The sequence below is a fragment of the Haplochromis burtoni genome, unplaced genomic scaffold, assembly GCF_018398535.1.
Source record: "Haplochromis burtoni strain Fernald_Lab_line unplaced genomic scaffold, NCSU_Asbu1 Contig_172, whole genome shotgun sequence".
Classification (NCBI taxonomy): Eukaryota; Metazoa; Chordata; class Actinopteri; order Cichliformes; family Cichlidae; genus Haplochromis; species Haplochromis burtoni.
In genome coordinates, this window is record NW_024582533.1 from 674669 (window position 1) to 698196 (window position 23528).

The 23528-nt window shown below is 43.2% G+C and overlaps 1 protein-coding gene across 3 annotated transcripts in view; it reads left to right on the forward strand.

Annotated features, from left to right (window-relative positions):
* Positions 1-1498: 1498 nt before the first annotated feature.
* The window catches only part of LOC102305092, a 157740-nt gene continuing 135710 nt past the window's right edge, over positions 1499-23528 (forward strand). The window contains exons 1-2 of one of the 3 annotated variants that reach the window (XM_042225491.1): positions 1499-1856; positions 11067-11617. The gene's annotated coding sequence lies outside the window, so the exon portion shown is untranslated. The remainder of the gene's footprint in view (positions 1857-11066; positions 11618-23528) is intronic. The other 2 variants (XM_042225490.1, XM_005933643.3) reach the window with 2 other exon arrangements.

Genomic DNA, 23528 nt, shown 5'->3' on the forward strand with positions numbered 1-23528 from the left:
CCTTCCTTCCATCCATCCATCCATCATACCCACTTCCAACTAGGGTTGCTGTGGGATGGTGGGCTGGACGCTATTCAAGCTGACAATCCATGAGGTACGATGAATATTAAGAGCCCTCAGTGGGTTAAAATGTGATGCTACACAGTCGTGATCAACGATTGTAGAAAACAGTCATTGGTCGTGACAAAGAGTTGATATCTCACAAGCTGGGTCTGAGAGCAGTCATCTCTGACATACTGGTATCTTTGACGAAACAATAACATTTGATGCTCTGTATCTGTGTTACCAGTGTCAAAAGGTCAGCGTTAATAATGCTCCAATAGAATAAAGACAGGGATTGAGAGTGCTGAAAAAGGCTCCTTTACTAAAAGTGACTCATAGTGATTATCATGATTAAAACCAATAGATCGATGAAACTTTAAAACAAAAAACTTTTGGCATCACTTTCTACGGAGGCAGGGTTTATAAAGACTTTATACTTTCTTCTTCTTCTTTGTATTAGAAGCATAAAGTAAAGCAGTGAATGTCTCTGCATGATTAACTGTAACACGATGTTACAGAAAACTTTAGGAAATAAAATTTAGTATCATTTTTTTAAATAATGTTTATGAAGGTTTTTGTTGCCTCAGATCATGGGAGGCACCTTTAGCACTGTCAAAGCAAGAAGGTCCTGGGTTCGAATCCAGCAGCTGGTCGGGGCCTTTCTGTTTGGAGTTTGCATGTTCTCTTTGTATGTGTGGTACTTCTCTCTGGCTTTCTTTAACAGGCAGTTTTAACTTAACTGGTGATTTTAAATTGGCTGTAGGTGTGAATGTGAGTGTGAATGGTTGTCGTTCTCTCTGTGTTAGCCCTGTAATAGACTGGGGGCCTATCCGAGGTCCACCCTGCCTCTAACCCAATAACAGTTGGGACAACCAACATTATATTGCATAAATAATACTTTTCTTATAACTGACAAAAACATATGCATTGGTCTTTTTTGCTTCCCCCCCCCCCCAATATGTCTGGCAACCCAAATATATTAGTGGATTAGTAGATTTATTAACAATGGCTTGAAACATTAGTCATTCTTAAAAACCAATATTATTAAAAGTTGTACCAAAAATCCTTTTAAAATTTTCCCTTTAATATGATTAATGTTTCTAAAGTGACTTGTGGCATAGCCTACGGTGCCTTAGTCAACCTCTCCTCCACACTAATGGAGTGAGATAATGCTTTAATTTTCTAAATAGCCTGGCGACCCAAAGCTCAATAATGTGTTTTTGATCTTAGTAATATCTTAGAAGTACTATGTGAAGCTTAAGTATATTATCTATTAAGTTCCAATTAAGGGTTTAGAACACATAAACTCTGGAAAAATACCTTTTAGGAAAATAAAAGTATTACTGAACTCTTATAACAAAGAAACAGCGTAGGTTGTGAGTGCAATTGTACTGGAAAAATTCTTGTGCACAGGAAACTCCAGCACATAAGGCAGATGAGAGTGATGTATTGATACGTGATGAATGATGATCACGATGATCACGCCGGTGGCGGAGGTGGTGGATATAATTATGAGCGATGATGGACATAATACTGATATTAATCACTCCCGAGGAAAAAAGGCGATGATTAAGAATTCAAAAGACGGGACAAAGAGAGAGAAAACCGTGGAAATTAGGAGGTGGGGGAAAAAAACGTGCACGGATTTTCGGGAGTGACGTTGTTTGAAAAGACAGAGCGAGAGAGAGAGTGGGGGAGAGAGAGAGAGGGAGAGAGGAGAGACGGCGCGATAACAGTGTTTGCCCTTCTTGGACTCAGTTTTGTGACCGGCTGACGGACGAAGAAACTTGAGGCAATCCCACCGACATCCTGAGGTAAATTCAAAAATGTCCTGCTTTCAAAGATAATCCTGTCTTTGAAAGCACTGTTTCTGTTTTGTTTTTTTTATTATTACCTCGGTCAGGCTGGCTGAAGATCAGACCCAGTTTTCCCCTCTGTTGGTATTTGGGAATTGCGTTTCTCCCCGTCTGCTATCAGGCGACACTGCTTGACATTCACCGTTTTTTAAAACTGAAATTACGGCACGTGACGCGTAAAATACCCACATATCGATCCGTGTTCCCTCTGTACTATTTCAGCGAAACAGATGGATGTGGTTAATTCTCGCGGCGGTCCGACTCCGTGCGTATTTCCGACACTCCGGAGGGTATACTGGGTTTTAGTCGTTGTAAAAGTATATCCCTCGAATCTCAGTGGAACATTTAAGGACGGACTGTTGTTGTAAAAATTATTATAGAGCTATCACATTCATAATGGCCGACAGTGAACGTGGAGTCCTAATTGGGAGCCTGTGGTCAGAGATTGAGGACTTGTCCAGTGTGCTTTTATGTTGGGGAATTTCACAACATACTTACTGTTGTCCATACTGATTGATTATCTTATTGCTCGTTCATTCATCGATTCAGTCGGGTGTCTATTCCTCTTATCACAGGACGAAGAGGATGCCACTTTCAGTGCAAGCCGGACGGGCGCAGTGTTTTTACGCGTGCGAGCCGATTCCCAACAGACGGAGTGCACTGCTACTGACAGACTGTCACTATACGGAGCACCGACACCCCGCGGCAAATATTTTACCTGCGCGCCGTCCGTATGTGGAAATTTGTCTGCGGTTCAGCGCGTCCCTAATGAGGGCGATCGGCTGCGAGTCGCTTCAAAAACCCAGCTTAATTGCGTCCATTTATTACGCGACCCTATAAGTCGGTGATAATCAGTATTTGGCTTCATATCCACGGGTGTCTGGTGACGTGCCTGTGCCTTTGCAAAGTGCTCTGTTTTTGCACAACTCTAATATATGTATATGTGTATATATATATATATATATATATATATATATATATATATATGTGTGTGTGTGTGTGTGTGTGTGTGTGTTCTCTCATTTGTGTGAGACCTTAAGCATCCTTTGCTCTACTGGGAAATACATTTGCTTAGATTTATGACCTGCCTTCTCAGGTTATATCGATTATGGCAGCCTACTGCCGTGCTTTATTTTTGTAAGAGCAAGAAAAGTGGGTCTGCCACGTCTATATATAATTTCTTCATGTTGTAGGGTGCACAGCAAGCTTTTGATGCAGCTGGGTCAATTCTCAAGAGGAAAATCTCTGCCATGATGGCCCCCTGTTGAACATATACATAAAAACTAATGTGATACATGAATGACTCCCTCACACACACGCGCACACATGCACAAACACACATGATGGGTCTTAAGCGACTATAATGACTCTGATCAGTGCGAGACATGTTTATGTATGTGGAAAGCTCATGTATTATACATTATTGTTGCACCGGGGTGTTTGGGTGCAATCAGCTCAATGTCTGTGAATACCATAGCTGCAAATGTGTTTATGTACATCTGTGATGAATGTGAATGCATTTATCTTTGAGTGTACATTTGATCACGTGAGCACATTTGGGCATTTTTCCCTGGACCAGCTGTGATATTACATGGCTCTTCTGTGGAAAAAAATATGATTGCTTCTACAAATACTAGTCTCAATATCAATACCTTATCTTGTAATGTGGCTAAGATAAAGAACCCACTATGATTCTGTTATTAACTGTTCACACCAAATAGCCTTTGCACAGGTGGGGAGTAACAAGGGGAAAGGAGATGTAAAAGGAGGGCAGAGAAGGATGAGGAAGAGGGGGAGGCTAGGAGAAATCAATGGATTGGAGGGGGTTAGTATGGAGGAAGAGGGAGTGGATGAAATGTGAACAGGTAGAACATGAGGTGAGATTAGAGGGAAGAGTGGGAAACGAGTGGACGGTGGGAGGAAGATGGAGAAGAAGAGGGAGAGGGTGGTAACAGTGGAAAGAGACAGTTTGCATTGAGTCAGTGACTTATGCTGACGATAAAACTGCCTGAAGAAAAGAAAGAAAGAGAAAGGTGCTGTTGTTGTGACACGGGAGGGACACGGAAAATCCCATTAGCGGACATTACTGGGTGTTGTGGACACCCGGACACCAGCAGAGGAAGAAGAAAGGGTTGGTGTAGATGGTGAGTTACTGAGGAGGATGCAGAATGGCACAACTCAGACAGACAGAAAAAGGCACAGAGGACTTATAAAAGGAGAGGAACAACAGCTGAGGAGGCTGCAGGAGAACGATATTTGAATTCAGGTCTCGAGTGAAGATTTTCTTTAACAATTCTCACCTGCCAATCTTACATAACCTTGTTGCCTCTCATGCCTGAAGTGGCTTGTAATGCTTTGCCAGCAAGACAGATCACTTACTAATACTGTCCCAGAGAGTCCGCTAGTCGTCTTTGTTTAAAGGCTCAATCAAAAGCGGTCAATAACATGCCCTCAAAGATGCAAACGTCCAAAAACGGTGATCACCAAGTCAAAGAGAGAAAGATGCCTTCGCATGGAGCCACACCCCCACTTCATGGAACACACACACACACACACACACACAGAGGACATGAGAAATGATCAGTGAGCCTCTGTTTCCGTTTGATTCCCTCCTAATGAGAATAGGAGAACCCCCAAGATGAGCACCCTTGGGGGCTTTTCTATTCCGAGAAAGTGTGTGGCAGTCGATGGACGCGTACCATTCATTAGCTGACAATTCAGTGAAATGAATCAGACAACATGGCCTCCCAGGGATCCTTGTGGAGAACAAGGAAATGAATGCTTAGTGTTCAAGACATGAACGTTCCCCAGGGCCCTCACGCAGAGAGGTAATGCAATTGCAGAATTCCTTTTTCCTTTCCGATTGTTATAAACGGAAAAGGGAACAAGGAGCTTCTAGGATCTAAGATCGCCTCAGATTCTGCTCGTGCTCTCTTCTCCTTGCTTTTTTGGGATTGGGGAAATGAGCTGTGTAAAACCTTCGGCAGAGTACTATTCCTCTGGTGTCAGTCTTTGAAAGGGGAAGTGAAACGTCTGCGACTCTGAAGTGACTTTGCCCAGAACTAAATCTCAACTATATCATCTCCAATTACCTACTCAAGGCAAGAGACTGGCGAGCCATTTTTCACCCATACGTGATGTTCCCTTTAAACTCCAGCTGGATGCGGAGGGCGAACAGTTCATTGCCTCGGTGCCCTTTGATGGTGATTGGGCATCAAAGGAGGGGAAAGACACATGGTTGCTGATGCAAACTTTTTAAGAATGGAAAAACGCCAATGGATTCACAGCAAGCATCTCTCAGGGAAAGTGTTGAATTTAGGTTCAACATCCTTCACGCTTTTCTCCGTCCTCCCCTGCCTCCCTCCTCCAATACTGTGATGTGTCCCCAGCGTTCCAAGACTGAGGTTAGAGCAGGACAGGCTGACCCCAGCTTTAGCAGTGCTGTGTCGAGACATGGAGTCAGTCTCTCCCCCGGTGGTGATGTGAGGAAGGGAGGGGAGAGAGACGGTCATTTAGAGGAAATGGCTATGCCTAGCAGTGCAGTCTTTTTCCTCACTATAGGCCTGTGGGATGGTGCTGCAGAGTCTGTCACGGTCTGATTGCTCCCAGATCAACACTGCTGTTTACTCGTGTGCACGTGACAATAGATATGCACGCACCTACTCAAGCAGTGGCGCACACCTTGCATAAGTTGTCAAATGAGCATAATTTCCAACCATATTTTATTGTGAACTTTAAATTTTTCCCCTTGTGCAAGCGTGGAGGTGCGTTGTCTGTCTGCTGCCAGCAGTGGGTCTTCGTTACCACCGGGCAGAACTGAATTTCTGAGCTCGATGTCAGATTGGTGGAGGCAACCCCCAGCTCGGTGGTGGATGGCTGTTTGAATGGGTGGGATGAAGGCGGACTCCCGTGAAAAAAGTACAGCAACTCGCTCCACTGGAGACATTATTATACAGAAAGACAGGAGGCTGCTCCAGGCTGTGTGTGGAGGCGTGTGTGTATATATGTGTGTGTGTAACTCCTGTGTATTTACATTTATACCCCACTGTGCAGAAATGAGATAGAGAGAGGGCAAGGGAGTTGGACACTGACAGAAAGAGAAAGCCCGTATGACTGTTGGTTATAGGTGTGTGTGTGTCAGTGTGTGTGTTGGTTATAGACCTGCTGCCACTGGCTGAAGTATTGGAGTTGTGAGCTAAAAAGAACCCTTTCTCTAGTTATTTCAGATGGAAAGTTGAATTTGAGCCAAAATGAAATATGATACTGGGCATTTTCTTACATATTTTTTTTCTAAATCTATTTGGAACGGCTTCAGTTTTTTCACGCAGGTGCACAGATGTTAAATAAGCATGCCAAAGAAAAAAAATGGTGGTAATAGTAAGACTCCCAGAGTCCCTGACGTTGGATTAAATTGGGAGAAAGAAACTAGACAAATCCAGTATATATGACTTATTTATTTATTTCAAGCTGTGTTAATAAAAGGTTACATTATGGAACTGACGAATTACACTACAGTTAGTAATCACACCTATGCTGTATTACTTTATCAGGTTTGGATCAAGGGTTGACTGCTGACTATAATATCACTTTCTTCACTCTGATTTTTGGGGGGTTAGCTTGCATAGGAAATGAGAAAGAAATCATATACCTGGTCTTACTGTGTCTCAGTAGCCAGCTGGCCTCCCCTGCATGGGTTCCCTGCGTTTGGTTAAAGGCAAGTATTTAGTTAGCATATGTTAGCTTAGCTTCAGTAAGTCTCTGGGGCAAAGCTAACATGAAGGGTAACAGTCTGCAATTATGTCATAACCGTAGGCTGGCTACTTGTTAAACCATACATGTCTTGTTTTCTGTTTCTCCCACAGTTTCTCTGAACGTTCAGTGAGTTATATGTAATGAATAATGTATGTTTTCTATGTACAACACCAGTGTGGCTAATTTTCAACAGTCAGTTGGTGTGTTAACTTTATTAATAGTCTGTCTGCCACCAGAAGTCTTTGGGAAAATGGTAATTTGGGTGAACATGTCCTTTAAATATCCCAGGGGGAGAGTGCCACGGTGGATTTGAGCTGAAAAAGCCCCCCAACTTGTGTAAAGCCTAAAGTCCCATGATGCAACAGTATGCTAAATAATTTAACAACTATCAGCCCACATCTGTCCTATAAGTCAGTTTTTCGCTTATATATCATTAATTATACTTGGAATGACTAAAATTATCTTGATTTGCTATGATAATTTCTTCAACTACAGCAAACATATTGTGCCACAAAATGCGTTTGCATTATTACCAGGCTTCCTTATGCCGTGTTTTCATACTTAAATGATCGAGAGGTCACAGAAGCTACCTTAGGTATCCACCTTTATAACAGTAAACTATACTACTGCAAATCCCGACTATAAATTTAAAGAAAAAGAAGAGAACAGTAATCTTTGCAAAAAACAATTAAGTCTAGTGAACAGACTTTTCTAGAATGAGACTTTTGAACAACTAGACGGAAAATTATGATTCTGTGTATGACATCTCACCTGTCTGAGGTTGGGGAAAATTACAGATTTTGATTTATTGTTAGGTCCTGAACACTCTTTGTGTGTGAGGAATATTAAAAGCTGTGAGTATTATTGCTGTTGTGCCACATTTGTAAATTTGGTAACTTTCTTGCTCTGAGCACACTCATATGGACTCTGTAACTCTAAGGTGCAGCATTGTAGGCTATTTAATAAGCTCAGAGGAAAGACTCCTACAAACAGCTAGAAGCAAGAACTGCAACCTCAGAATGTTTGTGGAAGCAGGATTAAGTCTTCGTAGTTGGTACCTCTCATTCATAACCTCTGACAGGCTTGCTTCTGTGCTTCTGGCAACTCCAGCTCTCTGTTGGGTTTATGTACCGACGATAGTGCTGTAATGTGGAAAATGCTAATACTCAAACTTTTCCCAGGTACGGAAAAAGTCTGTTTAGACAAGACAGCTTTTTTTTCCCATTTAAAAATAAAAGGCTTTATTTTATTTAGTGTGATTATTTTGAGCACTGTGAGAGCATACGTCAGGAAAATTACTGTGCACATAAGATTCTTTTAAATCACGAGTCACGGCGCTGGGAGGTCTTAGGTGTACAAGTGAGGAACAGATCAAAGAACAGCCATATCAGTCACACAGCCCAGCTTGCATTACTTCCGTGTACAAGGATAATGAGGGTGGAATCCATGAGGGGGATCAAATCTCACTGAGCTGCACTGAAATGAAAGAGGAAACAATTAGTGCTTTAGCACATGGAATCTGAAATCAGGAAATTGAACATTAAATTAGAGTCTCTCTATTTAGACATCACATTTGAAGTGATTAGTTTTAAAGCATGTGACTGAATAGCGGTTTTCAATTTTACAGCTTTTCCTGGATTTCCATTTGCGTGTCCTTATTTCTCACGCCATAAGTCATAAGCACATATGAAATTGAAGGCACTAACTCAAGCTACTTAAATAATTTCACCATGGTTTAACACAATTTAGAAAGACTTTAATAAGCCTTGCAACAAAAGGTGCCAATGACTGTAACCGGCGCTTTGGAATTAAATTTATCATACTCTGAAAATTAACTATTTTTCTCGACAGTTGCTTTTGAATTGGGGGAAAAACTGCTTCCACAGGAGGTAGCTCATTTTTTGTGTGTTCGTGTGTTATTGTGCTATTTATCACTTCTGTGTTTGGGCTCATCTTTATCAAGGCTGCCAGTAATTCTGGTATAAAATGCTGTGCGTGCCTGAGGTAGGAGTGACTGTGTAGGTGTCTGCTCGGGCTGGTGGTAATGTGCATCTGCATGGCTGCGTGGTATCACAACAGCTGCAGACGTGTGTGTGTGTGTGTTCGGGGGGGGACCACGACAGAATGAAACCTACAGCATAAGCAGCCACCCCTGACATAGAAGTCCTGTAGGAATTGAGCAAATCCTATTGTAAATTTGCCTACTCCATGAAGATAATTGGCTTATTCCTGTGTTAAATAGCCGGTCCTGCAGGACACTGACTGGGCTTAGCATGCTCCATGTAGACAGTGTGTCTGTTCCTCTGCTTCTTAGGGACTTAGAGGCACATTACATACTGAATTACTGTATGACAATGATGAACTGATAGCTGCCGTGCACAGCCCAGAGCTGCTATGCAGGGACAGACACGAACAAGAGTCTGCAAGGGCACAGGTTCCATTCCTATGGGGTGCTCCTTTTTGAAAAAAGCCTATATGGCTCCAGCTGCTTGATCTATGAAAGGCAGTTACACAGACAGGCTAGTTTAGGAACAATATGCACATCCAAGACTTCAGAGCTACATTTTCCTACATCTTGCAAAGCTCCCAATTTCTGGTTTTCATGCTCAAGTCTATGCAACAGTTTCAGGCTTCTGTTGAGCTTGGATGTGGAGAAAGTGTTGCGTAGCCTTACCTAAATCATTATCCACACATCAAACACCATCTGGCTTTCACTCCCTTACTTTGAAGATTCCTTCCTCATCAGCCCTTTGCCTAAAGCAGACACAACAGATAAATGTGTGTGTGTTTGTGTGTGAGCATGCATGCATATATGCAGACAAGCATACATGTGGCTTTTTCATGCTTGTTTTAACCTCGTAGCTGCTCGGTAACTCTGTAGCAGAGGTTGTCTCTCTGTTTCTTGGCCTCTGGGCTGCTGCTTAGTGATGAACCCAGCCCCAGCTGATCTAGCAGCTCAGAAGTGGTGGTGGGGGGAGAGAAAAGCACCAAAATGCTCAAATGAGAAAATGAGAGATTCAGAGATGGATGAATTGTCAGCGGATGTGCAGCTGTTCAGGGTCGCACGTGTGTATTTGGAAAGCTAGAGAGCTGGCTCGCGCAATTCTGGGACATGACCGAAAACTGTCTAGTTAGAGTGCATCAGGAAATGGATGAAAAGGAGAATTCCCTTCACGTGGTGAGAGGAAAGAGCTAGAGCTCAAAATGCTTCATCCGTGTGTGTACTGATAGCTGCTAAGTTGAACAAAGGCAGCAACAATGCTATATTTCCAAACTAGTGTGTCTGTGTGAAAACATGTCGGACATGCTGTGAAGTGAAATGGTTGAAAGCATCTTTTAAAGATTGACTGATGATATTGAGCAGATGAAATGGCAGCACCTTGGGGAGGGATTTTTGAAGCTAAAAATACAGAGGTAAAGGAAATATGCAGTCATGGTTATCTCTGTGTCAAATTGCACTGATAGATACCATAATATGGCGTTTTTTTTGGCTAGGTGTGATGTACTCCATCCTGTTCCATGTCAGCGCAATCTGCCATCTCTGACTGTGTAACGGATCGAGACCGAGTGTATCCTGGCATGCGTGCGCGTGCATTCGGGTGCGCGTACATCCGTGCGCTTTCCAGCCCTCTAGGAAGGCGTGGAGCGGGCTGTAAGAGCATGAGGTTCATCAGTAGTGTAATTAATGTAGTGCAGTTCAGTTGTCATGCGTGATATTTCAGGGCTCCGATCTACTTGAGAAGGCTTTTTGATGAATGGCCAATTAGAAGCAGACTCCTCATGCCTGGTGGCTGACTGATCTCTTTTTAATGGCACTCCTGTTTCTTTGATAAAACACAAAATGAATCATCGATACCCTGGCCCGGAGGAGCACCAAGCTCCGCGTTTAATTGTAATTGGGTGTGTAGCAGGACTTGAGGTCGAGACTGTGCCTGCGTATGTGTCTCTGCAAAGAGTGCGGCAGAGCACTTTTGCGGTAATGGCGGTCAGCCCCAGTCATACTCTGATGCACATGGCTGCTTTTCCGAAACATTATATGTAATTTTCTGGGTTTGTGTGTTTGTCTTTATTCCTCTATCCACATCATCGTTGTTGATCTATTAGAAGATTATTTCGGCAGCCCAGCTGTGGGCACGCTTGCAAACCCTCCCCCCAAAACACTAATTGAGTCTCATTGTTGCTGATTTTTTTTGAGTCTGACTGCTATTAAAGAACTCTTTAATCAGACAAGTTTTGCTTCCAAAAAAAATAAAATAAAATCCACGCTTAAACTTTGTTGCTCTGTTTTTGATGCTCTAATCAAAAAGTCCAATTTTATATGCATAATTAATGCTACAGAAAAAGAAAGACGAGAGGGAAAACCAGCCTTAACACATCCAAAGAAATACAAAGTCTCTTTTCTTCTTTGTTTGCCAGTTCCTCAGGAGATGGCCACGATGTATTTGCCATTTCCTCAGAGGGGGTGATGCGGTTGGGAGAGGCGGTTGTTTGAACTGAAGCTGTGAAAACACACCGTGTAACAGTCTGAGCAAGCAGCTAGCGTCTCAAACCAAAGAGCCCACCAGGAGCTTTTCGACCACCCAACGGGCGTTAAAGGTCTTTGCTACCCCTTTTATTTTTATGTTTCCCCGGGTCTCAGCAGCTGGAGATTTCTTCGCTTCCTCAAGCAAACAGAAGAGGTTCACAATGGGGTGATTAGTGCTGTCAAAATGCCATCCTCTGCTGATGTTGGGGGGACTGGGATAATAATCTTGTGATTCCCCGCCTGAGACTGCTGGAACACGTCGCTCATACCCGTCTGCCTGCAAATGGCACATACATTACGCGCCCTCGGGAGTCTCGGGCTCGGACGAACTTTCTTCAGCCTCGTACCTCAGCTCCACTACCACCACAATGTGACGTGGCTTCAAGCTGAAATTGCGAAGCGGACCTTTCACACTCTGTCACAAAGGAAGCTTGCTTGGCAGGTAGGCACTTGGGGAGATACAGAGGGAATCTTATTTTGTGGATTTAGACTTCATAAACATCATTATCATCTCCCCGACCTTGAGTTGCTGTGCTGTTCAGCGGCGACCCCAATTTTGTCAGGAACCTTGAATGGTGATGTGCGCAGTCTCTCGGGCACACGGGCAATCGAGTCAACAAAAAAGGGATTTTTTTCCCCCTTTAGAGTTTAGTGTGTGGTGTGGCGGCATGTGTGTCAGGGAGAGGGTGCGCATCTATGTACGTGCGCTGACTCAGTAATCTTTCATGCCTGCTGCCTGGAACCGTCAGCATCTTTCCTCCAAACAAAGTTTTCTGACTGTGCCTCTGCCAGATTTAAACTGTGTAGAACATTAGTGTAACAGCCCACGCTCTTAGAATACAGATTTGTTCTTGAGTGCACGCCAAATGGCCTCTATATTTTATGAGCCTCCTCTACTAACATACCATCTTGAGACTAATTATCATGGTCGCACTCAAACACAAAGCTCGTTTATTATTGCATTGACATCACATTTGTTTTGGCTTGGCCTACATGGCAGGGACTTCACAGCACTACAATGCTGGAATCATGTTTTGAGCTTGACAGAGCACGCTTTGGATGGAGAATCTGTTCTACCGTGCGTTGTACAAGGTGTTAGGGAGAAAGGTTGTTTGTTCTTTACAATCTTGTCATTTGTCTCTCTTCAAGTGGACTGTATTTTTTTTCCTGTTCCTTTTTTCCTGTTCACATGGGAGTCACACTCAGTTCTTGGAAGGCTGGCTTCCTCTCATGGTTCTGTCCTAGAAATGCCTTGGTACTTTTTTTTTATTATCATAATACTTTTTCCCCCAGCATAGTGTATCTGTACACTGATTCCAGCTATTTTTACACACACTGCAAGACTATTAATAAAAGTCTGAGTAATGCCGGTCTGAAAAATGGAAATGGTACATGAAAGAGGAAGTGGCAAATTAAAGGAGTTTTCAGTAAATGACGTATAATAGATTTATTATGACATTTTTTTTGCATGTTTTTGTAATTCTGTTGTGTACTTATAATAAAATACTGCAGTGATCCCATTAGGGAGTATCACAAAGGATTTTACCAAGCTACCACAGCTATTTAACACACCAATTTATCCCTTTCCAGGATCATGAGGCCAACAGATTCTATCCCAGCGCGCACTGGGCAGAAGGAAGGAAATATCCTGGGCAGGTTGCCAGTGTTATTGCATGATGAGCACAGACACAGACAACAGATAGACATGGGAAAAGCACATTTGAACTATGGGTTTGAACTATGAAACACTGAAAATCAAATTTAAATTTAATTTCTTGGAATTTCACATAATAAAAGTACAGAATATAGATAACAATGGATAAAGACAGCTAAAAAGAGAAAGACAGAGTGTGAAATATCTGCACGACTGCATCACAGCCCCAGCTAATCTATGGTAAACCCACACAGGTGTATTTACTTAAGTGGTTTATTAGACATGGCACCACTCCAGTCCTTAACAGAAGCCTCCTTCCAGACCTCAAAGCATGTTTGCTGTTGTGCTCAGCACTAGTTCCACAATTGTGTAGAACATGTACATGACTATTCTATTCTAGTTTACTAAGGTAAGACAAGGGGTATGTTTTCTAGTTAACTAGCCAGCTAGCTATCTAAGTAGGTGTAGGAATCTTTTTTTTGTTAGCTATGCAGCTCCATGTAGCTGGATGGACATCGTCACAGTGACATCACCTGTTGTAAGTTAGTTTAAATTTGAAGCCTTAAGCAGAGTGTTTTCAGTGTTCCTGGACGTAGTGATCGAGGGGCAAATCTGTGAACCTAAGTACGCAGACTGAGAACAGTGTGCTGCTGTCAAGTCATTTTATTCAGTGTCAGTGTGAAATTAAGGATGAGGACGGTGTGGGTCTGATTGTGAAACCACATAGTCCTAATTTACAACTCGTTGGCCTATGAGTGTGCAGATTCATACCAAATATCTCACAATTCCATATTGAAACATGATTTACAAAACAGACGTCATTTTTTAATTCAGTATGTACGGTGGCCATTAGATGTCAAACACTTGAAAAGGTTGCAGTGTTTTACCTCTCAGGGCCTTGAATATGACCCAAAATGTGACTCGGCACATAAACTTAGTAGGAAAATGTCCATGGACAGGTCTGTAAGTTCATCTCCTTCAGTAGTGAAAACCCTTGAATTTTCTTCAGTCTGCCTTTGATCTTGTTCAGTCCTGCTTAACTCAACTGAAGTTGGTTTTAAGTCCAGACACATCTAAGTTCATGTTATTATCATATGGGACAGAGTTGTTGTCTTCGCTTCCTAAGATCAAAACCATTCAATGGGCTGAAGTTGAAATGTTACATTTTATAAGCCACAATTTTTAGGTACCTAGGTAGCATCTAGTTTCCAGGTATCATTATAGATCACAATTTGTCATTTGAAGCTCACATTGAAAGCCTGTGTCCAAGCTGAAAGTTCAAATAGATTTTTTTTTTTTTTTTTTTTTTTTTTAGGACTAAATCCTGTTTTTCTCTCCAAGTGAGGAAGAACTTAATCTTTTTTTAATGGTGCCCATCATTGTACTTTGCATTTTATGGTTGGCTTTGGACATCGTGTACATCACTGTTCTCTGTATGTTGCTGCTGAGTGGCTGTCTCTGGATATCCACAGACTTTTCCATTGGTTTGTTTTTATCTATAAATCTATGCTTGGTCGGTTCCTTCTTATCTGTGTGTATGTGTGTAAAAACTGCAGCCAGTATAGCCTACGCTCTCACAGTATTATACAAATGTTTGTCCCCAGAGTCAGAACCGAATTAGGAAAAAAAAAAAGGCTTTTAAATACGCTGCCCCTGTTTCCTGGAATAATCTCCAGCAGGCGCTGAAATTGTCAGAACTGGTGATGAAGTGGGAGTGGAAGTCCATTTTAAAAGAGCGAGAGAATAGCTCTTTTGGTCAGTGTGACTGCTTTTAATATCACGCTGTTATTGCATATGATTCACATGTTTGTGTTCGCTTGTCTGTACTGGATACGAACTGTATTTGTTTCTTTACTTCTTATATTGCTATGTGTTGTATTTTTTTCTTCTTAGCCAGGTCTGTCTTGAAAAGAGATTTTAATCTCAATGAGACTTTTAGCTAGATAAATAAAGTATTTTCCCGTCGACGTGCACACGACAGCAAGTCTTATTTTGATTCACCATCTGGTAGCCTTAATGCATGTTTTTAGGCACTTTCACACTTGTTTTATAGTGTCTATGTCAGTAAACGTACTGCAGCTATAAGGCACTACGTCCATCTTATATGCTTTCTGTGTTTTCTGCATTTGTAAAAATGAACGACATTGAAATAGCTGAAAAAATAGCTTTATTCAACATAAATGCGCCGAATGAATAAAGTCAAACAAAATGGTAATTCAGTTCTCATTTCCATGCTAACAGTCTCCCCTAACCAAAAATATCTGATATTCATATTTGATTCAGTTGTTCTGCTTGCAGGTCTCATCCCCCCCTGTTACGCCTTACATCTGTAAGAGCTCGACGGGGGGACACAGTTGAGTTTGCTCTCCTCAAAGCCCAGTCCGACTCCCATAACTCCCAGTAAAAACACCTGCATGGGTCTGTTAAAGCCACTGCTGTTGTGCAAAAACAGCTGAATATCATCGTTATTATTCAACGCCACATCAGCTGAGTTAAAGCTTAATGTACAGTGACAGATCGATTTCTGGCAGCAGAGAGGTTGACTGCATATTGCCACATGCTAGATGGTGATAATATATTTCATCTTGTTGCAAAGGTCACACAATGCAAATCACGTTTAAGAATATTCTTAAATGATGGCTTTGAATTGCAATTAGCGAAGCATCCAGACGTATACATACTTTTTTTTTTTTTTTGCTGTTGTTGTTGTTGTTGAAAAGGCCTCCACAGTGCAGCCATTTTTCTGGAGAACTGCATCCCCTCTCTTTAAAACCATGAGTGACACATCATTTAAAAGCCTGCAGCAAACAGAAAATGACATATAGCATTACAGGGGCAGATTGTTCCTATAGCCGCTTGGCATATATCCTTATCCTTGGGTAAATAAGCCACATCCAAACACCTATGATAACATGTTAGCACGCTCTCAGCGACTGAGCTTTTTGCTCACCTGTTGGCAGCCATGTATGTTGTGGTGTTTTGTTTTTTTGTGTGGAAGCATGGACTCTGCCTCGTGTCCACGTGTTTGTCATCTATGATCACAGGCTGTGAAGATGACTACACTGCCAACGTTCATCTGACTCCCACAAACTGACTCATAAATTTTATGGCTATTTATGTCTTAACACTTTGCAGATGGAAGTGTTTTGTTCTTGATCGGGCCAGTTTGAAATGCGTATGAACACCTAATAATAATTTTTCTCTGCATAATAAGACCCCCACCACCACCACCACCCAATATCGGATTTAATACACTGCATCGGCTCCGCTCTTCTGCTTCTCGACTGTGCTTCATGCATTTGGAGTATGTCGGGCTGACATGTTTTCAGTTGTTCATCTGTTCCTGCAACATACACACTAACATATTCCACTGTTCTACTTTTGTCACTCTCTCTTTCTGTGCGCCTGCACAAATATGCTGTGACACATGGCAATATGGCAAATGTCAGCAAAGACAAAAGGGGCGTATGATCAGTTAGTCCCGCGATCTGTAGGTGCACACGCAAATATACGAACCAAGCCTGAAGTGTATGTACTTGTGCATGGGGGGGACAGCTGGAAATAAAGCAAGTGTGTAGGGATTGCGTGGGTGTTCTGGTGCGGCACATCTGGGTAGAGCGACACGAGGGGTCCTGACAGATATGGGCTGAGTGAGAGCCTGTTCCTGTTGTGCTCTGTCATGCTGAGGCTCCTTCCACATGCCTGCCTTTTCCCCCTCTGTCTGCCTGATGCTTCTGTTAGCTGTTAGGTAACCTGATGCCAGTGTGTGTGTCCGTATACATGCAATGATACTGGCCTGTGATTAAAAGCGGAAGCGTCGGTGCGGCCACGGAATTGCGTGTGACGTTACATTGGGAAACGTGAAAGATGGAGGATGTGAGATTAAAAGGACACAGCAGAAGGAGAAGAAAGTGCTGCTTTATGCCTCTGCATGTGTAAGGGACAGAAAGTTCAGATGATGAATGAGAGCTTCAGCAACATCAGAACAGTGTGACCATGACAATGAAGGCATCAGGAAGCGCATATGATCTCCATTTTTTTTCTTTCTGAATTATATTTCTCACTTTCTTTTAGTACCATGTACCTCAAGGTTAGCTCTTAGGTTTGAACATTTGTGTTTTTGGATCAGACATTTTTTGGACTTGCATAGTTTGTGTGTGTGTGCGCGTGTGCGCGTGTGCGTGTGTGTGTGTGTGTGTGCGCGTGTGTGTGTGTGTGTGCATGGACTCCCACTGGGGTTTGTATTTCGGTCAGTCAAGCCTGACAGATAACAGCCCGCCGTGCTCGTCACATCAATTATTGAGGGGACGGGAAATTGATCGGCTCTAACGGTGAATGTTACCGTGCCTTCCTCAGTGCTTCAGTGCTCCTCTCACTGCCTCCTGTGTCATTTGCCCTCACTTCTTGCTGTGGGACTCCCTGCCTCCCTTGTTTTCAGTCATCCTGTTACCATTGCCTGTCTTCTAGCTTTCGTCTCTCAACCTCTGAGCCTGCCCCGCTTCCCTCATAGCTTTCTCACCCTTATTTAAATTTATCCCCCTTTTTCAGGCCTGCTTTTCTCGGCCCCAGTTTTCCAAGCCAAACTTTACAGATGCAGACCTCCGCGCCCTCTCGGTTTCTCAATTGCCAACATAACTCGACTTTGAGTTTTTTGGCAAGCTCTTCTGTGTTGAAGTTGTTGTTCTGCAGTGTATCAACACACCCGATTCCTCTTCTCCCACAGACTCTATAAGCTCTTTTCACTCTTCGCCTCCCTGCTCTCTCTCCTTATCCCTCCTCTCGCCTCATCAGCTGGAAATCACGACTCCGGCTCACCTTTGATCGCTCTCCCTGGGAACTCTTCATCGCACAAAGTCAAGTGTTTTATCTTTGTTGTGTGACAATTCAGCTCTGCAAAGACCACGCGCCGCCAGCCAACACGGCTTTTTTGCGCCCCCGAATATGCGGTGCGGAGAAGAAGAAAGCCTAATTTGAGCTCAATTCATCATGGCAAGATTGCCCTGCATTTATTGATAATTGCTTTTTTCCGTTTAAAGGGATGGCGTTTAAACCATCAGTCGTGTAAACATGAGAGATGCAGCTGTTGCCGCAATTAACTTCTCACTTTCCCTAATGAAAGGATTAATCCGCCAGCAAATCTCTCGGCTTCCTTTCAAATGCCAAGCCCCCATTCAGCTTGCTGCCAGTGGAAGAAAGGCGGCCCGCGTAGAATAAAATGGGACTATCTATAACCAGAGCCAAAAGTCACATTCATCGGCTCAGCCTGGTGTCACATCATCAGGGTCCCTTTACTGCGGTGGAACAAGAGAGACCCTTAACCAACTGCTGTTTGATGATTTCCTGAGCGCAGCCTTTGCAATCGCCTGTTTTTGCAGCCAGGCCTCTCCACAGCACCACTCCCGACCGTCTTTTCTTCCTCGTCGAGCGTGAGCTCCGATCCTTACGCTCAGCTGCCCGAAAACACAGCATCGCCTCTTGTCACAATCCTTCAAAATGGACAAGACTGAGTGCTGTACTTTCTGCAGACAGTTGAAAGTCAGGAAGCGAATAGCTGTCTCCTGTTGGAATAAGACATGTCTGGGTAGCCAGTGGTGAATGACAGCCTGTTAAGAATGGAGCTGAGCTTAGGCTAAATCTTTGAAGCCATTGATCAGATGTATTGATCTTTTTTTTTTTTTCTTTGCAGCACAGTGACAGGGGGAGAGGTGTGGAGATGACCAGATAGATCAAATCCATGACAAATGCCAATCATCCTCCCTTTTCTGGTCTGCCCATTGATCAGAAACAGCAAGCTGTCATTTTCAACATTTATTAATGCTCGGCTGGATGATTGTCTGTCTCAGTTTGTTTAAGCTTATTCAATATTGGCTCGTTACACATAAACTGCGAGTACATGAGCTACATGGAAGTGAAGCATTTTAATAGCATTTACTGTAAGTTGAGGCAGCGAACTTAGTAATGCTTTTATTAGCTGTTTACTTGATTATCTGGCTTATTCATCAGCATGTGAATGTATTTATGCGCGCAAAAAATCGAAAGATGCGGTTTAAATGGCCCACCTATACAGATAAGCGTTCAGTGATGTGTTTGACTTTTGAATTCTTGCTAAAAGGATGTATCTGCTAAAGCAAAATGCCCGTAGCTGTCCCTTTTAACTTCTACTCCAAAAACAAACTCCAAATCACCTTTGAAGTTGACCGTGACTCATCTTGTCAGGTGGTCTTTGTCTCGTTCTTTAGTTTGCTCTGGTATTGACCTTGAGCTTTCACAGCAGTCTTTCAAATCAAACTCTGGTGCCCAATTAGTGGGGTTTTAAAGCACTTTGAGTTGTTTGTCGACAGTGCTACATGAACAGTCCATTTACCAATTTCCACCTGGGCTGGCGTGAAAGTTGTCAGTCAAACTTTGGTGCAGACTCAACAATTGGACCAACGCTCCTCGGTGAACTGCAGCAGCTTGTTTACATCAAGAAGATAAAATTGCATAGGACTGTGAGCGCATATGCACTTTCAACAAGTACTATTGGATGAGCTCTTGCCTGCTTTATTCCAGAGACTGCATCTGCCTTCTTCCGCTCAACCTCCAAATACAGACTTGACTAATAATGCTTATAATCAGTTGTTTGTCTGTGAGCTCTTTGTGACCATCAGAGTACATAAATAGCTCTTGGCTTGTTTGTAATAAGTATGTGTGAACACAATCTGCGCTATCTAAAAGGCAATAATGTAACAGTTTTTCTTCTCCCTGTTACAGACTAAAAGAACTTGACTACAGTTGTCCGAGTGGACTTTGTTCATGTAGCTTCCAACAGAGAGTGACTGACAAGCAACTGGAACACGAGTCGGTCTTAAAAGTGTCTCTCCTCTATGCTACTAATATAACCTTAGTGAACCTCATTTATGTGCCTTCAACCGACTCCATATACTTTGTTATTAGTGTATTGATTGTTTGTGAGAGCTCTGGCTAAAGCAAGCGTTATTGGTCAGACCTCAAAGGCTCGCTGTTAAGTGGCTGGTCTTTTGTTTAAATAATCGTCTCTGCGGCGGTGAACCCACGACAGTTTAATTTCATTATTCTGTCTCGCTTGTTTTGCTGTTTTGGGAAGAGTAGACTCTTTTCTCCATTTCTGTTCTATTTGCATACATCGTGGAAACAGTCTGTGTAATGTGTGCCATTTACCGGAGTAAGTAATACAGGTTACAGCCCTAAGACTGTGTTTGTACAAAGGCAGCTAAAGAGGGAGACAAAGAGTTTTTATTTACTCTGTGTCTCGTCTATGGCTTGTTCCGCTTGAGCTAAATGAAGTGATATTTGAAGGGGGATTAAGTATCAGCTGGCATACAGATTCATAAACAGCTATTGTCTTGATCCCCGGCTCACGGATTCCTTTATCTTTGTTAGTGTCTCCGTATCGCTACCTATTTCGCCCACAATCCCTCCATCTGGTATACTCTCAATGTAGAGCTCTTCCCTCTGACCACAGCAGTGGCCAACTCATTTTAAAAGCCAAGATTACACAACTGCCCTTCTCCGTATCTTAACCTCTTCATCTCTCACTCTCTAGCTCTCTCTTCACTAATCCAAGGATCTTATCTCCCAGCTTTGACTGTCTCCCAACTGTCTATTTCTTTCTTTTGCTCTCTTGTCTCTCTCTTTCTCCTTTGCTCCCCACCTCTGCTTCCTCGACTTTGCCTTTGTGCTCTCTGCACCACCCTGTCTCTGCTCTAACCCTCTTTTCACATTTAAGGCTTCAGATTGAGTTTATTGGTGTGACAGGCGATCATCAGCAGAAGATAAAAAGTTTAATGCCAGCGTCCATAGATCCGCATAAAGCGACGCAGGCAGCGGGTGAACACACACGCGCTTTTTCACAGCTGAATGAGCATTCGCTCCCAGCTTGCTCTGTTCTCTCCGTCTGTAAAGGAAGAGAGGGGGGAAAAGTGGCCAGCTTGAACTTCGGCAGAAACCAGTAGCTGTCTGATTAATTCATTAGCCGACACTATACTGCTGGAGTCCGAGCTGTTTATTTCTTATATATATTTAGACCAACCTCACGTACACACTCCACCCACGGCACTCTAGCTTTTTCTCTTTTTCTCTCTTGCTCTCTTCCCACTTTGTCTCCACAGCCTAAGAAATAATAGCAAAAGTGATGATGTTTGGAGCTCACCGCAGCAAGAGGATACTGTCCTGGAGCGCTCTTTGGCTGGCTTTCAGAGTCTAGCTTTTTTTTTTTCTCTCCCATCTTCATCAAATCCTTTGTCTTACTGACAATCTTTGCTCTCAGCTGGCCAACAGCTATGGAAACTTTTAAAGTCTTACTTGGCCGAGGATCTAGTCCCGCAACTAGGACCTATTCCCTTACAGCACTCTGTGAATTCAGATTGATCCACTGGCTGATTGGTGATTAGCCAGGCACTTAATTCTATCTTTAGTTAAACCTCGGGAAACAAAGTACTTTTTAGGGCACTCCATTTGGCCGAGGAGTTTGAAGAGTGAGATGAAAGAACAAGTGCCTATCAGACGTGCTTTCCGAGGTTTGCTAGCTTGGCAAATGAAAACATGCAGAGCAAATAGATTTGAGGAGTCAAAAAAAAAGAACCAGAGTAGATGAGTGGAGGGTACGATGAAAAAAGAGGAATGCAGAGAAAGGGAGCACTGTCCTAAATGAGAACAGTAACCTGTGGGGAGTGATAAGAGCTGGCAGATGGATAGAGAGATAAATAGACAGATGGGTAGTAAGATAGATGGAGGGGGCTGATTTGCTGAGATGGAGAGGTTGGGAGAGATGATGGGCAGATGGGGTAAGAAGATATGCTAGAAGACAGGCGAAACTTTCTCCCCATGCAAGCACTTTAAAGTCTCACTGTTGTTTTTTGGAGTTTGCTTTGCCAGTCAGTCAGCTTTCTCTCTATTCTCTCTCCCTCATTTGGCCTCTGTCTCCTTCCCGTCACTCACCCTCTCCTCCTCCTCCTCTTCGTCCTGGCTCTCCCCTTGAGCAGCAGTGTGTGTGGACTGTCCTGCTGGCACTCTGTCCTCCCCCCCAATTTCCTCTTGCTCTCTGTCTTCGTCTCAGCTGCCGCTGCACTCACGGGATATTTTTAATAGAATTAGGCTGCTCTTGTTATCAGTGGAGCGGGTAGCCACGGAGTGAGGCGAGATTGAAACAGCGATTTCCAATTTGAGATTGTGTCACACACATCTCCCTGTGCCCAGATAGCATCAACGAATCGCTGCCACCATCTCTCTCACTCGCTTTGTCCCTCTTTTGCCTCTCTCTCACTCTTCCAAACATCTCTCGCTGGATATTTTAGCCGCGCTCAGGCCTTCTGCACATGCGAGGCTAACATCTAAATGCATACACGCTCCCCTCTCTGTCGCTCTGGATTCACTGGCTTCTCTTGACAGTTTATCTCCCTGTCTCTTTGGCTCTCATCTGGGGTGCATACAAAACACATCGCTCTTTCTTCTCCCAAGCCATACTCCTTGGACTCACTTAGTACCTCCATCTCCACGTTAGCCGTTTTCTCTCCTTTATTTTTTACACTTGCTGCTCATGACTTTCCCACTCCTCCCACACTTGCTCATTCCTCACGCTTCCACCTCTCTGTTCTCTGCTTCTCTCCTCTCCCGTTATTTCGCATCACTCCTCCCACACCGCCCCCACTTTATCCGCCCGCCCCTCACCAATTTCCGCCTCTCCATCTCTTTTCATCTGGTTTGGTGTCACTCTCTCTATCCCCCGTGAATATTTCTCTTTCCTTCATCCTTCACTCCTCTGGTCCCTCGTCTCATCCTCACCCCCCCCCTCCACCTCTGCTGCCTCAAGGTACTGGATCCCTTTGACTTTTCTTGGCAGGTCTTTGGATTTCTGTCTTACCTCCAGAGATATACAGTGTGTGTTCATGCAGCGCAGGCAGGGTGTAAGTTGGGGCATGAGCCTGTGTTTCAAAGCAGATAGTGTGTGTGTGTGTGTGTGTGTGTGCGTGCGTGCGTGCGTTCGTGCATGAGTAGGTGTTTGTCAGGTCATTTACTGGTTCCCAGGGCCAGAGGGTCTTTTCTTTCTCTCACAACAAAGAGACAAGTTGAGCCTTTGAAACAGTGCAGCCCGGCTTTAATATCTGGTTAAACAAGCCAAAGCAGCAACCTTGATTCTTGTACTGCATTTGTAAAAAGTTTGTTGTTCTCCATTCCAACATTACGTTAAATTCTAAATACCTGATGTGTGAACTTTATTATATACCGGTTTAACTTTTTCATGATGACAAACGACGTGCTACGATTTAAAGAAAAAGAAGTGTGTGTGCCCTCCAACTTCTTCATTCGCTTCTTCACAAAGTAAAAAGAAAAAAAGTGTGACTCTTTGCTTCTGATTAGAATGAAAATGTTAAGGACAGGTCTTCGGGCTGTGCTTTCATGCATTTAAAGAATAAACAAAGCTTCATATATGCAGGAAGCTCACAGAGGCAAATCTTCAAGTTTCCATCATAAATTAGTTTTGGGGGTCACATTCGAGTCACTGATAATAAAGAAAGTGAAAAGGAGTTATTTTGCATTGTTAGTCCGACTCCTACATGCACTTCCATGTACTCATACGCCTCCTGTTAGCTACAGTATATGGTGATGTGTCGCTTCATGCATTTAGATTTCATGTCTGTTTTTGTGTTTGGGGGAAACATCAAGTGCTCTGCAATGAAAA